The sequence below is a fragment of the Ochotona curzoniae genome, unplaced genomic scaffold (assembly GCF_017591425.1).
Source record: "Ochotona curzoniae isolate NIBS_2020 unplaced genomic scaffold, NIBS_Ocur_1.0 scaffold_3208, whole genome shotgun sequence".
Lineage (NCBI taxonomy): Eukaryota > Metazoa > Chordata > Mammalia > Lagomorpha > Ochotonidae > Ochotona > Ochotona curzoniae.
The window spans coordinates 20,750,496-20,763,090 of record NW_024467106.1 but is presented as its reverse complement, the minus strand read 5'-3'; the positions used below and the strand labels follow the sequence as shown (position 1 = coordinate 20,763,090).

The 12,595-nt window shown below is 42.3% G+C and overlaps 1 pseudogene; it reads right to left on the bottom strand.

The window, feature by feature from the left end:
* Nucleotides 1-540: 540 nt before the first annotated feature.
* LOC121144592 overlaps nucleotides 541-12,595 on the bottom strand; it is a 39,022-nt pseudogene continuing 26,967 nt past the window's right edge.

Sequence of the window (12,595 nt, the reverse complement as noted above, 5' to 3'; positions counted from 1 at the left end):
CCACTCTGCCTTTCAAATGAATCAATCAACTGCAGAAGGAAGGAAAAGGGGGGGGGGTGGCAAGGAAGACAAACAAGTTATGGGGGTTCAAAATAAAGCCCTTAAACTTAACATAAACCAAGAGTAAGTATATCCATTAACAATTACCATGTCTTCCAAAATAGTACAGAATAGAACAAGAACAACAAACAGAATTTTAGTGTTTTTTAAAGGTAAATGTTTCCATTTCTTTCTACTTCATAGTATTGAAAATAGGATGGCAAGAAAGCTCCGTTTATCGAAGCTACAGAATTCAGGCTAAGGAAAAGGCTAGCATCATCTAGAACATGGGCATCAATTGCTGTACAAAGAAAAAGCTCTACGAACTCTTGTCCTGAGATGAAGGTGACACATGTCACCCTCCCATCCTCACTCCTGGACCCTTGAGAGTCACAGACCCCACCCAGCCACAAGGGAGCAAAGACTTGGAAAACCACAAGGAGACAACGAGCACAGCTACTGAACCTCTGCTCTGGGCAAGGAGAACAGTGCCACAAAGGATCAATAGTAGCCCAACACGAAGTTGAGGGCAGTATGAGGACCGGTGAAGAGGCTGTCTGAGAAAAGAAGAAATCACATCATTAATTCTTAGGAACAGTACATATTGGGATGCATCATTCGACCAATGATTGCTTCTCTTGTCTAAATGGCAGGACTCAAAAAAAAAAAAAAAAAGAAAAAACAGGTCCTGTTGCTTCGTCTTCCAGAGCAGAACAAAAGCTATCACAAGCAAATTCAGGATCACAACACAGATCAATAAGAGCTGTAAGTAGCTAGTCAGTCAACAGATTTCAGAAGCATCCTCCAGAGCCAGAGCATGGACCCCCAATTCGGCCCCAACCTTCAGTTCAGAGCTGTCCGCCAGTCCACCAACACAGAACAAATGGTTTTTCTCATAAATGTGAAGAGCAAACAAACAAAAAATCCTTCCCACGCCTCAGGTGAAACTACACAGTGTTCTTGGAAAGCTCTTTGGTATTCTTGGCTTAGAGTGTAAACAAAAGCAACCCAAAGATAACTAGATGCTGGTTTGGAAAATGAAAGTTGGCTCTTAACATTGCTCAAGTTATTTATTTCACTGTGTGGCATGAGGAGGATAATAACCTGACTCTCGGAGCAGCTGCTCAAATGAGGGAAAGCCTAACACTTAGTAGGCATTCAATAACTTCCATTCCATACTTCAGTATAGCATTTCAAGGTTTAGAATACCTGCCACAGGCAAGATTCCAGATGTGCAAAGTATGTTTATGATCTCGGATTTCATTTTACAAGACTTATATCTGGTCCTTGTGTGATAATTTTGATAGTGAAGGTGTTAGACTTTTTTTCACATAATTTCTTTTGCATACTGTACTTCCTTCAAAAGCCAAATTGCTAGTTATAAAATCACCCATACTTGAGTCTTGCTTCATATCATATGACAATTAGCCCAAGAAGAGAGTTCAAGCATATCTCAGTTAGCAATGACTTTTCAAGATTTGCCAGTTGACAGAACAGAAACACCAGGAAAGCTGACAGCTTATTAGGGATCCATAATCCACTCTTTGAGTCAGGTTAGGAACAAAAGTATTTGTCTTAAGGACCTAATTTATCATAGTAAAAGACAGTAAAGATGTTATTAATGAAAGAATAAATCACTCTCAGGCAAGCAATGACTTCATTTCCTCTTGGGGATGCTCAACAATTTTTTCCTATAATCTGTACCCTTAAGGCAGCTCATGAGCATCCTGAGAGGCCAGATACACTTCTCTGCTGGCCTTGAACACTACCCTGGGCTCCAGTCTCCCAAAGTTCACATCCCCATCTACCAGTATAGCAGTCTGTCCATCCTGCTGGGGGGACATAGCCTGGTGGACAGCTGTCTTCTCCTGGGACCCTCAGCATCTCCTAATCAGAATAAGAACTAGTCAAATACAGATGACCACACATTACGGTAACCATTGGTTTCCAAGGAATTCTGTCACATTGGTGATTGAGCCATAAACTGTACAAAGAGCAAAAATGAAACAGGAAGTGGGTGAGTGGAGAGATCTGGGAGAGAGCGGAGAAGAGAGCTGGGATTTGGAACAGAGAATGGAAGAGGGAGCACTAAAGGAAGATCGTCCAACAGTAGGAATACCACAAAGGACAACTGAGTGACAAAAGCAGGTAGCGGTCTGGTAGTGAGGGCAAGGGGAGGAATACAGGTTGTGACAGCGGAAGACCATCCTCTGACACTAACTCCATCACCTGTGTTACTCTGGCAAGCTCATTTGGCTTCTCCTTGAGCCTCTACTCCCTCGTAGAGGAAACAAAGGATATTAATCATCCATCAAAGAGCTTGAGTGATTGAACAAGACAGAGTATGTGAAACCAAAGCCCAGAGCAAGGTCAGCCACTGTGATGATTAAAAGAGTTTTATTCATTCTTCGTTAAACACTCACTGATGTCTTCTACTTGACCTAGCTTGGCAACACAAAGCTCATCAGGTCAAAATTACAAAACCAAAGCTATGCTGTTTAGGGGCTCTGAATCCACAAGGACAAACAGACAAAGAAGCACACCAGGAATATTATAGTGCAGGGACCAAAAAACTTTTCCCATTAGAGATCAGACAGTGCTTTAGGCTTAGCTGCGGTTACCCTGTGGGTATAGTCACAGAATAGCTGCGGAGAATGTGTCGACAAATTAATGTGGTTTATGACTAAAAGAAAGTGGTGGGAGGCAAGATCAGAAATACAGGTAGGGCAGGACTCAGCAGGGCTTAAGCAGTCATGCTGAAGACCTGAACTTTATTCTAGGATGGATACAGCTAAATAATCCTCTCCCCTCCACCTGTCATTCTGCTCCACCCCACATACAGTGTCACCATTGAAAACCAATTCTTGAGGAACTTACAATTTTGAAGAGATTCAGAATATTTTCCATGTTCTCTCAATCTTTACCTTCAATTACTGAATGCATATTAGCATAATCAGAGGTTTTCTGAGTTCTCACAGAAAGAAGAAACCCATTTAAATTTTTTTAAACTTTCCACATTTGACTAAAGAGATAGATCATTTGTTCCGTGGGCCCTGGACCCAGTGTATGGTGCATACACTTTGGGGAACATTGATCAGTGGATCTAAAGCCAAGTCCAGGTGAGCACGCTCATAGTCATGATCCACATCCTGACTCCCTCCCCAGCCTCCTTGTTAGCTGCCCCTGCAAATCCAGACTCTACCAACACCAAAACAGTTGTGGCTTCCCAAATAAAACCTGCTATTCCATACCTCCTTATATTGACATACTCAGGATGTTCTTCCTTATAGACCTACTGAACTCCCCAATTTTACATCCTTCCCAATAATGTCTGCATTTGTGAAATCCTGAAATACCTCCCCTTGAATCCACCTGCCTCATGCAAGACACAGAGCATCACCCCTTTCTCACACACTGTGTTTTATTGGGAACATAAAAATACCTGCTTGTGTCCTTTATTTTAGAACCAGTCCAGAGTGTGCCCACGGCTGGACATTGCATAAATGAGAAATCAATGGATGCGTTCACCCATCTGCTTATTAATTTCATTGGTGAGAAGAATCTACTATGAGTTCTACCTCTACTCAAGTCCTATTAATCTCTCACATTCTCCTGTGGGAGGGTAAAGGACATTTAATTGCAGGAAAATCCACAGTAACATAAAAAGGCATTTTTTGCCTTTGATCTTTGGTTGAAAGACACTGGCTTTATTAACTGAAGTCATGGCACAGGTGGCTGCACCACTTTAGTAAACTGACCTGCCCTGCTAGCCCTGCATTCACCTCCCTGAGACCACCACTGAAAGGGGTGTCAGACAGTGCCCGGCTTTCCTGCCTCAAGGTATCAAGGTCAGAATGAGTAAAGAGCAGCAGGAAGCATGTCTCAAGAGTACCTGGCCCAGTGGCTCTCAAACTTGAGTATATTCAGAACCACAGGGAGGGCATGTTATAGCACAGCTAGCTGGCCTAGTCTTCAGAGGAGTGAGTCAGCAGATCTAGGGTTGGGCCTGAGCAGTTGCATTTCCAACACTTCCCAGGGGCTGTCAATGCTGCTGTTCCAAAAACCACACTTTGAGGACTCATCTGTGGCCCCTGGCTGCTTCCTGTTATCAGATCTATGCCAGCAACCGAACTGCTAAAGCTACCTGTTACTGCTCTCAGGGAGATGGCAAAGACGACCAGCAGAACTACAAAATCCAAAGATCAGTCCTCCCAGCCTGTCTCCCAGCAGGGTCACACCAGGCAAGTCACTGCTGTTCCCCATAGATACATGGCAAAATGGCATGCAAGTGTCTCTCTACATAGCTTAAAAAGAACTAAAACGATGAGAAAATTTAAACCAAGAGAGAAAAGCAAATACATGTATGGTACTAAAACAATTAAGGTGTGCGGAGCTGTGAAGTGGAATTTAGAGTTCAGAGTTTAATTTCTTCATACCTATCCAAGAGTTTTTCATACAAGGACACTACCATCAGGGGTAGAATTCAACTTAACTATTGCAAAAGGTTTTCATGGGCGAAGATGAGGAAAACTCTTTCCTGCTATTCTGGAGAACATTTCATTGCTGTTTTAACAATGGGATTTATCTGGAACATGCACAACATAGGTTTATCATCTATTCTAACTCAGCTTTATTATATTTGATCTCAGTGTGTGTATCCATGTGTGGATTACACACAATACCATGGGCTGTTCTTACAGATATCTCCCCACAAATTAATATAAGATCAATGTTACACATTCAGTGAACCGACTTCATTTCAGTGAGAAAGACCCAGTCTTCTTCATGCAATTGCCATTCCCGTACTCACTGACAAGATGGGGAAATGGAGTACTTGTGGTTTCCTCTTACAGCAATTTCAATGGGTTTGCGGAAGATAATCAAATTCATATGCAGCTGTAAAGAATGCTACACAGATTCAAGGTACACTTTCCTCAATTGCTCCAATTTTAACACCTCACAGAATGACAATAATATATATATATCCTAACTAGGGTAATAGTGATCTTGCTACAAGTCATCAACGCTAAGATTATACAGATTTCTTCAGCTCTATGTTCGCTTGTTATTTCCATGGACTTCTATTGCATGTGCCAGTTTGTGTAGCCAATGCCACAATCAAGATAAAGAATTTCATCACAAAATCACACAGAACCCTCATGCTGACCACACTCACTTCCTCTGTCCTGCCCCCTACCCCTTTAACCTCCAGCAGCCACAAGTCTGTTCTCCATCTCCTCAATTGTATCATTTCAAGATGATATATAAGTGTGCTACATAATTTTTTACGGTTTCATTCAAGAATTGCTCGACATTCATCTATGCTGCTGGATTCAAGTTTTTCTCTTCCAATTTCTGAGTAGCATTCCACAGTATAAGTCTATCAGAATTTACGAACCATTCACTGGGGGATGGCAAAATGCTCTACTTCCCCACCCTCTCATTTATTCTGCTCTATCGTCATCAGTGGTTAAATATTCTGCCTTTCAACCCTTCCAAAACTTATATTCCAGCATCTTGCCCCCTTGGTAGGGCTAGGAGATGGAAGTTGCACCAACAAGACAGAAAACAAAGATTTGCCTAAGTGCAGCTTCCCCACACTGAACAAAGTATGGTACCAGATGTAATTCTACCCAAAACACTAAGATGGTAGATCACCTGAGTAAGGCTCGACTAAGAATGTAGAGAGAGGGTTAAAGGAAACAACAATGGGATTGGCATTGTGGCATAGTGAATTAAGCAACTGCCTGTAACAGCAGCATCCCACATGAGCACAGGTTCTAATCCCCGCTCCTCTACTCCGTCCCCTGTTAATGCACCTGGAAAAGCAGATGATCACCAAAGTGCTTGGACTTTGCCCCCTGTGAGGAGAACCCATATTGAGTGACCTGGCTCCAGCCTGCCCAATCCTACCTGCTGAAGCAATTCGCATTGTGAATAAGTAGGTAGAAGCACTCTTGCTTGCTCGCTCTCTTCCTCCCTCTCTCTCCCTCTGTAATTCTGCCTTTCAAATAAATAAATCTTAATTTTTAAAAAAAGGCATAGAGGTAAGACAATTTAAGTGGTATCCAGGAAATAACACACTTTAAACTAATCTGTCTTGCTGCAAAAATTTAAAACAAAAATGAAAAGCAGACTCCTCCAAAGTACAGCACAGCAAACTCATTCTGTAGAAAATCAGGAAGTAAATACATCTGAACTTGTGGGCTATTCAGCAACTGTCATAACTATTCATTCTACTGCACCAGATAGAGAGCGAGCTTAAAAATAAATGGTCACAGCTGGATTCCAATAAAACTTTATTCATAATTCCGGCCCCACACTTGATCTTCTGTCCGATAATTTAGGAGCAAAATGGAAGATAAAGTTGAAACGACAGGTTGGAATCAGGCTGTGGAAATTCTTGAACGTCTAGTCATTGCATTCAGATTTCTTTGGAAACCACTCAGAAGTCCCTGGCGATTTTTTGAGCAAATATTTGGAAGGGAGAGAAACGTGGATTATAGCCCACGCTAAAAACAAAACAGCATAAATTGGACTGCTATACATAGATTTAAGAGGAAAGGATAAAGAAAAGCTAGGAAACTGACAGAATTTAAAAGGTGACTGCAGACAGAAAGCAAAAGCAGCTCTGTTTCATGCATCAGCTCTGGAATGAGGCTGAACTGCTTGTTCTAACATTGATTGAGGAAATGTCACTTCTGGCTTCTTCAACTATAAAAGGAATTGGGGGAGGGGGGAACAATACCCTACCAACAATGTAACAAGGCAGACTGAAACAGTGCAGGTAAAGCCCTTGGCACAATTACTAGCATATAGCAACTGTTCGTTACATGGCAATGATCACAATACTGGCCTTGCCCAAAGATCACTCTCACCAATCCCCAATTCTGCTCTCAGATTCTAATGCTTTCATTTTAAGTATCATGGGCATTGTATGATCCCATTATTCCAGACTATTTAATTAATTCCTTAGTATTGAGTTTTCGTTTGTTTCCAATGTTTTACTGTTTAAGTCACTGGAAGATGGATGTTAACTTCATTGACAGACAGCTCCAACTCAATCTTTTTTAGAAGAATTCATTTGGGAAGAAAGAAAGCCTGGTTCTTTCGAACCTTATCAGTCATCTCTTGCTAGTTGTCCTAGCTTCCTGCCCGAGTTGCAGTGACTGTGGGATACAACATTCAGCTTTTTTTCCAGCCCTGCAGTGATTCCAACTTGTTTGCCTATACTGCAAGCCACAGAGAGAATTTTTCTTGGCAAGGTTCTATTTCCTTTTACATTTCTGTATTTATACCGGCTGCCTTCAGCTAAATTTACCTTTACAGAATCTTATTGAAGGTACAGTGAGGCCACCATGCCATGTTCTGAGTTTCCCCTACATCCACCCAAAGATGTATCTCCTGAAATATACAGCAAAGATCCTAAGGTATTATGAGTGAAAGATTAAGGAAAAAATTTCAAGACAAAAAGCAAGAAACAGCAACTACTCAGTCTAAAATAATTAAGTCATCTCAGTCCAGGACATTCCCTCTATTTAGCCAATTCCACATGTTAGAGTCAATTACTTGTACCCTTCTACCCCAATTTCCAGATTACAGATCAATGAGGATTGCAAACAACTTTGGGTTATAAACAACAGGAGTAAAAAAGCAAATTCCAAACAGCTTAAATGTGTATTATTTTATATAGCAGCTTAACCACTTACTCTTGTAGTGGTTCAACATTTGCATACAAGCTTATTGTGTATTTATATTTCTCATTTCATGACTTGGCTATTCATCTTGATTCTTCATATACTGTGAATATTACCTACTTTTCTATCATACATGTAGAAAATGTCTCCTCATTACAGTTCTTAATGCTTTATACTCCTTTTCCTATACTACAAAATTTGAAGTTTCTGTCCCAGATGCTCCATCTCCAATCCAGCTTCCTGTTTATTATGTTGGAAAGCAGCAGTGGATGGTTCAAGCTCTTGGACCCCTGCACTCATATGGGCGACCTGAAGAAGCTCCTGCCTTTGGGTCAGCTCAGCTCAGTTCCAGCCATTGTGAACATTTGAGAATGAACCAGCAGATGGAAGATTTCTCTCCATCTCTCCTTCTCTTTATAAACCTGCCTTTCAAATGAATACATCTTTAAAGAGGAAAAAGAAAGCCCATTCCTATCTCAGATCAAATAACTATATTTTCTTACATTTTCTTCTACAATATTTATAATTTAGTAATTTCTATAGAAATATTCATGAAACTATTTGACATAAGTAGCAAAGTGAAAGCTTAATTTTTCCCAAATGATAGTTTTTCAAACACCTTCATATTAAGTTGAACCACATGAAATTGCTACTTTTCTAGGCTACAAAGAAAAGAAAAACTGAATGTCATGAATTTTAACAGTTACAAACAGCCATTAGTTAAATACTGGAATTTAATTTCAAGTAGGAATTCATTATTATTTAAATGCTCTTCAGTTCCTACAGTTTTGCAGGTTCAGAGTTAAAGTCATGGATATGTAACCACATTATGGGAGAAAGCTGACATTGCATCCAGTACTTAGGTTACCATATGCTAAAACCCAGAGAAAGGGATCCCACTTCTGGAATATATCCAAAGGAAATAAAATCCGCATATGAGAAAGGGATCTGTAATCCTAGTTTTACAGCAGCACAGTCTACAACAGCAAAAACACGGAAAGAACCCAGATGCCTGTCAATAGAGGAGTGGATAAAGGAACAGTGGTGCCTCTACTCTATGGAATACTACTCAGCCATTAAGAAGAATGAAATTCTACCATTTGCAACAAAACTGTCACAACTTAAGACCATTATGATCAGTGAAATAAGCTCATCCCAAAAGGACAAATATCATTCTCTTTGATACAAGCAACCTTCATGCAAAATAAGATCAACAGATAAACATGTATATATATATACACATATATTTACCTAGAGTAACTGTATAATGGAGGCAACTATTCCATGAAATAAAGATACTGTGCTGTATGCCTCTCTACTTGTAAACAAAAGATGGATTCCTAATGAAACTGTTAAATATATCTTAAAAATAGGATGCTGGACTTTATACTATTGTCTAAACCTATCATGTCATGATATACTCAAATAGAAGCATGATGGATTTGTGATCATTGTTGAAGAACTGTTGTTACAGTGATAAACAGTGGAGAGGAGGGGAATGGGAGAATGGAAGGAGAAACCCCTGAGCCTATGTAACTATTTCATGAAAAATAAAAGTTGAAAATAAAATTGTTAGTAAAGGGGAAAAAAAAGAAACTGGAGCAGGGGTTGGGGGGGGAGGAGCCTTCAGACAAGGTTGTCAGCACAAGTCCTTAAAAGAGAAACACTGGCCCTGTCATTCAAAGGAGAAGATGGAAACAGTTACACAGCAAGCCTTGGGAATTCATTTCAGGCAAGGAACAGCCTGTATTGCAGGGACCAGTGCGGAGTGCAACTGACGTGAGGCGTGGCTGGCCAGCCCTGCAATCTGGCAAAAGACTGGCATGGCCAAAGTCCAGAGTGTGGATCCCTAAGCCACAGACCATGTGTGAGGTGGTAACTGGGTCAGTTCACCTTGGATTGGACAAGGATTCAGATTTTGGTATGGACTGAGATTTTAATATCAGCAAATGAGACATCACTCCAGGCTAAAAGTGACAGCAAGCAAAAGGGGAAAAGAGTGCCAGCAAGCACTCTGGAGGTACCAGGGAGAAGAGGAAAACCATTCCCTGTTAATCACAGAACACTGCTTTCTGGCATCCCACCACCCAGTGCCACGGTGGGAAAAGTAAGTTGAGGAAAGATTTGGGAAGGCATTGGGCTTTACTTCAAAAATGCAAAGGAAGCAATGTTTTTAGCTCCTGGCTTCAGATCAGTTCAGCCCCGGTTTTGCTGGACACTTGGGAATGAACCATCAGCGAATGGAAGATCTTCTGTCTGCTCCTCTCTTTATGTCTGATTTACAAATTAAAAATTAGCAAATCTTTTTAAAAAATTTAATTGTATTGTTTATTTGAAAGGCAGGATGACAAAGTGGGGGCAGAAGGGAAGAGATCTCCCATTCACCATCATCCTCAAATGGCTGCAATGGTCAGCATTTGATCAAGCCAAAAACCAGGAGTCCAGAACAACTCCATTTTAGTCTCCCACGTAGACCACAGGGGCTCAAGTACTTGGGACACCTTCTAATGCTTTTTCAGGCACATTAGCAGAGATCTGGATGAGAAGTAAACAGCCAGGACTCAAACTGACACTCATATGGGATTCTGGCATTGTAGTTGATGACTTAATTTCCTATGTCATGATGTCAGCCCAGGTTATGTGAGGTTTCTACAAGATTGATTGATTGATTGATTGATCTGAAAGTCAGAGCTACACACAAAGGAGAGGCGCAGAGAACGTCTTCCACCTGCTGGTTCATTACCAAATTGGCTACAACGGCCAGGGAAGAGCCAACCCAAAGCTAACTGCTTCATCTGGGACTCATACAATGGTAGCAGGGCCCAAACTCTTCCACTGCTGTTCCCAGGCCATTAGCAGGGAGCTGGATCAGAAGTTCAACATCTGGGTCTCAAATATCTGCCCATTTTGGATAGCTACTTCACAGGCAGCAGCTCTACCTGCTATGCCACAATACCACCCCCAGGAAATTCTTTTCCAGCACAGGTATTTACTTAATCCAAAATCAAAGACTCTTGGGACCCTAGGACTGTCGCCTGCAGCTGGCCCTGCATGATTCCTGCCTTCTTCTGTAAAAGCCAACAGAAAGCCACGGTGGAGTAACACAAATGCCAGTTACCCCCAATGGTATTTCCCAGCAAGTAACCCTGGCATGCTGCAATTTAGAGAAGACAAGCAAGATGTTGTCTGGTGCTGGCTGGAAGACTGGGTGATAGAGACCAGAGCTGGTTCCAGCCAGGCCTACAAAGATTTAGGAGAAAGGCTCAGATGGCAGTGACATTGAGGAGGTGGCCCAAGAAAAAACCAAGCACAGTGTTCTGAGGAATAAGGCTCAGCCCATGGTGTAGGATCAAAGGAAAGTCTCATCCAGGCATTCCTGTGAGGGACAGAGTGATGAGGGTCAAGGGACCCTTGAGCCAAGTTGGAACAGTTAAACTGCAGGAAACCATTGGCAACTAGACAGTCACCCAGGTGCTGACCCTCAGAGCCAACCAGGTCCCCAGTGGGACAAGGTTCAGCCCTTGCAAAAGGCCTATGGGATCAAACCAAACACGATTGGCATAGGTGTTTAAGACAGCAAAAAGAGAGCCTCAAAAGGGATTGAGACTGCCTGGGGCATTTGCAGAAGCCAATAGGAAGGGAGCAGGGGAGGGGGAGGCGGTGAGCAAGTCCAGCTGCACAGGAGGTGGCAACACACAGGCAGGCAGTAAAAGGCTGGTTTGGCCTCCCTAGATGGCCCAGCCTGAGGACAGCAGCCCCTAGCCTCGCCCTGCCTCTGTACCAGGAAGCTCTCCTCTCACTGCCTGCCTTTCCCTATATAAGTCTGGGCATGTTAAGCCCTGACGTGAGCTACTGGAAATGGAACCTGCTACTCACAAAGACCAACATAACAGAAGAAAGAGGAGACACTGTGAGCGTCACATGGGAGACTCAAGAACTATTACTTACGGCATTGTCAGTCACCCAACCAATGGGCCACTTGTTGCCATGGTAACAATCAAAACAACCGTTCCAGCTTTCCTGAAGCCAGTGTTTAATGACGCGATTGTGTTACAAAGAAGAATAACTAATCCCACAGTGCATTATAAACAGAGCTGCCAGTACCCAGCCTCATCAGAGAAGGAGAAAGATCACTTGAGATTGAACAAAGTACATTCTCAGGGTGGAGATTGAGTTCATGCCAAAATCCCAAGCAGGGGCCCTCTTTCAGCTCAGCCAAAGTCACGGCTTTCTCCTGGCCTCCTTTTATTCCTCCCATCCTGGGAGGAATATCTTCATGAAGTATTAAGCAACACAATACACTTCCTTACAGACCCAGATATACATGTCCCTCGTTCCACTGGTAAATCAGACAGAAACCTAAAGATCACAAAAAATATTTGCACTGGGTATCGATATCATCTCTTTCGTTTGTCACCAGGGAAATGTAGAACTTCAGCTTATCTCTTAGAAGACAGCATATTTCCCTTCCAAACACCTGATGCAAATGCAAAACTCAAATCTTCCTCCCCTTTTATCTCCCTGCCCTAGCTGAGGCCCATTTGGGTTCCAGGCCCATTGCTGCCACCCACTGGTTGGAAAACCAAGTGACAAGCTCCCTGGCCTTGGGTTACCTGTCTCTCCAAAGACAACAGGCAGCACTGCAGTGACCCAAACTGGAGTACAAGTTCACTGATGTCTTTTCTGTTTTAAAACCTGGTCTTGCCCCACTTCACATGTGGGTCCCAGAAGGAGACAGCAGGTTTTTCAAGGAGAGCAACAGATAGTGCAATGGTGTAGCAAGGTAATCCTCTATCTGCAGCACCAGCATCCAATATGTGTGCCAGCTCTAGTCCTGGCTAATACACTTCCAATCCAGA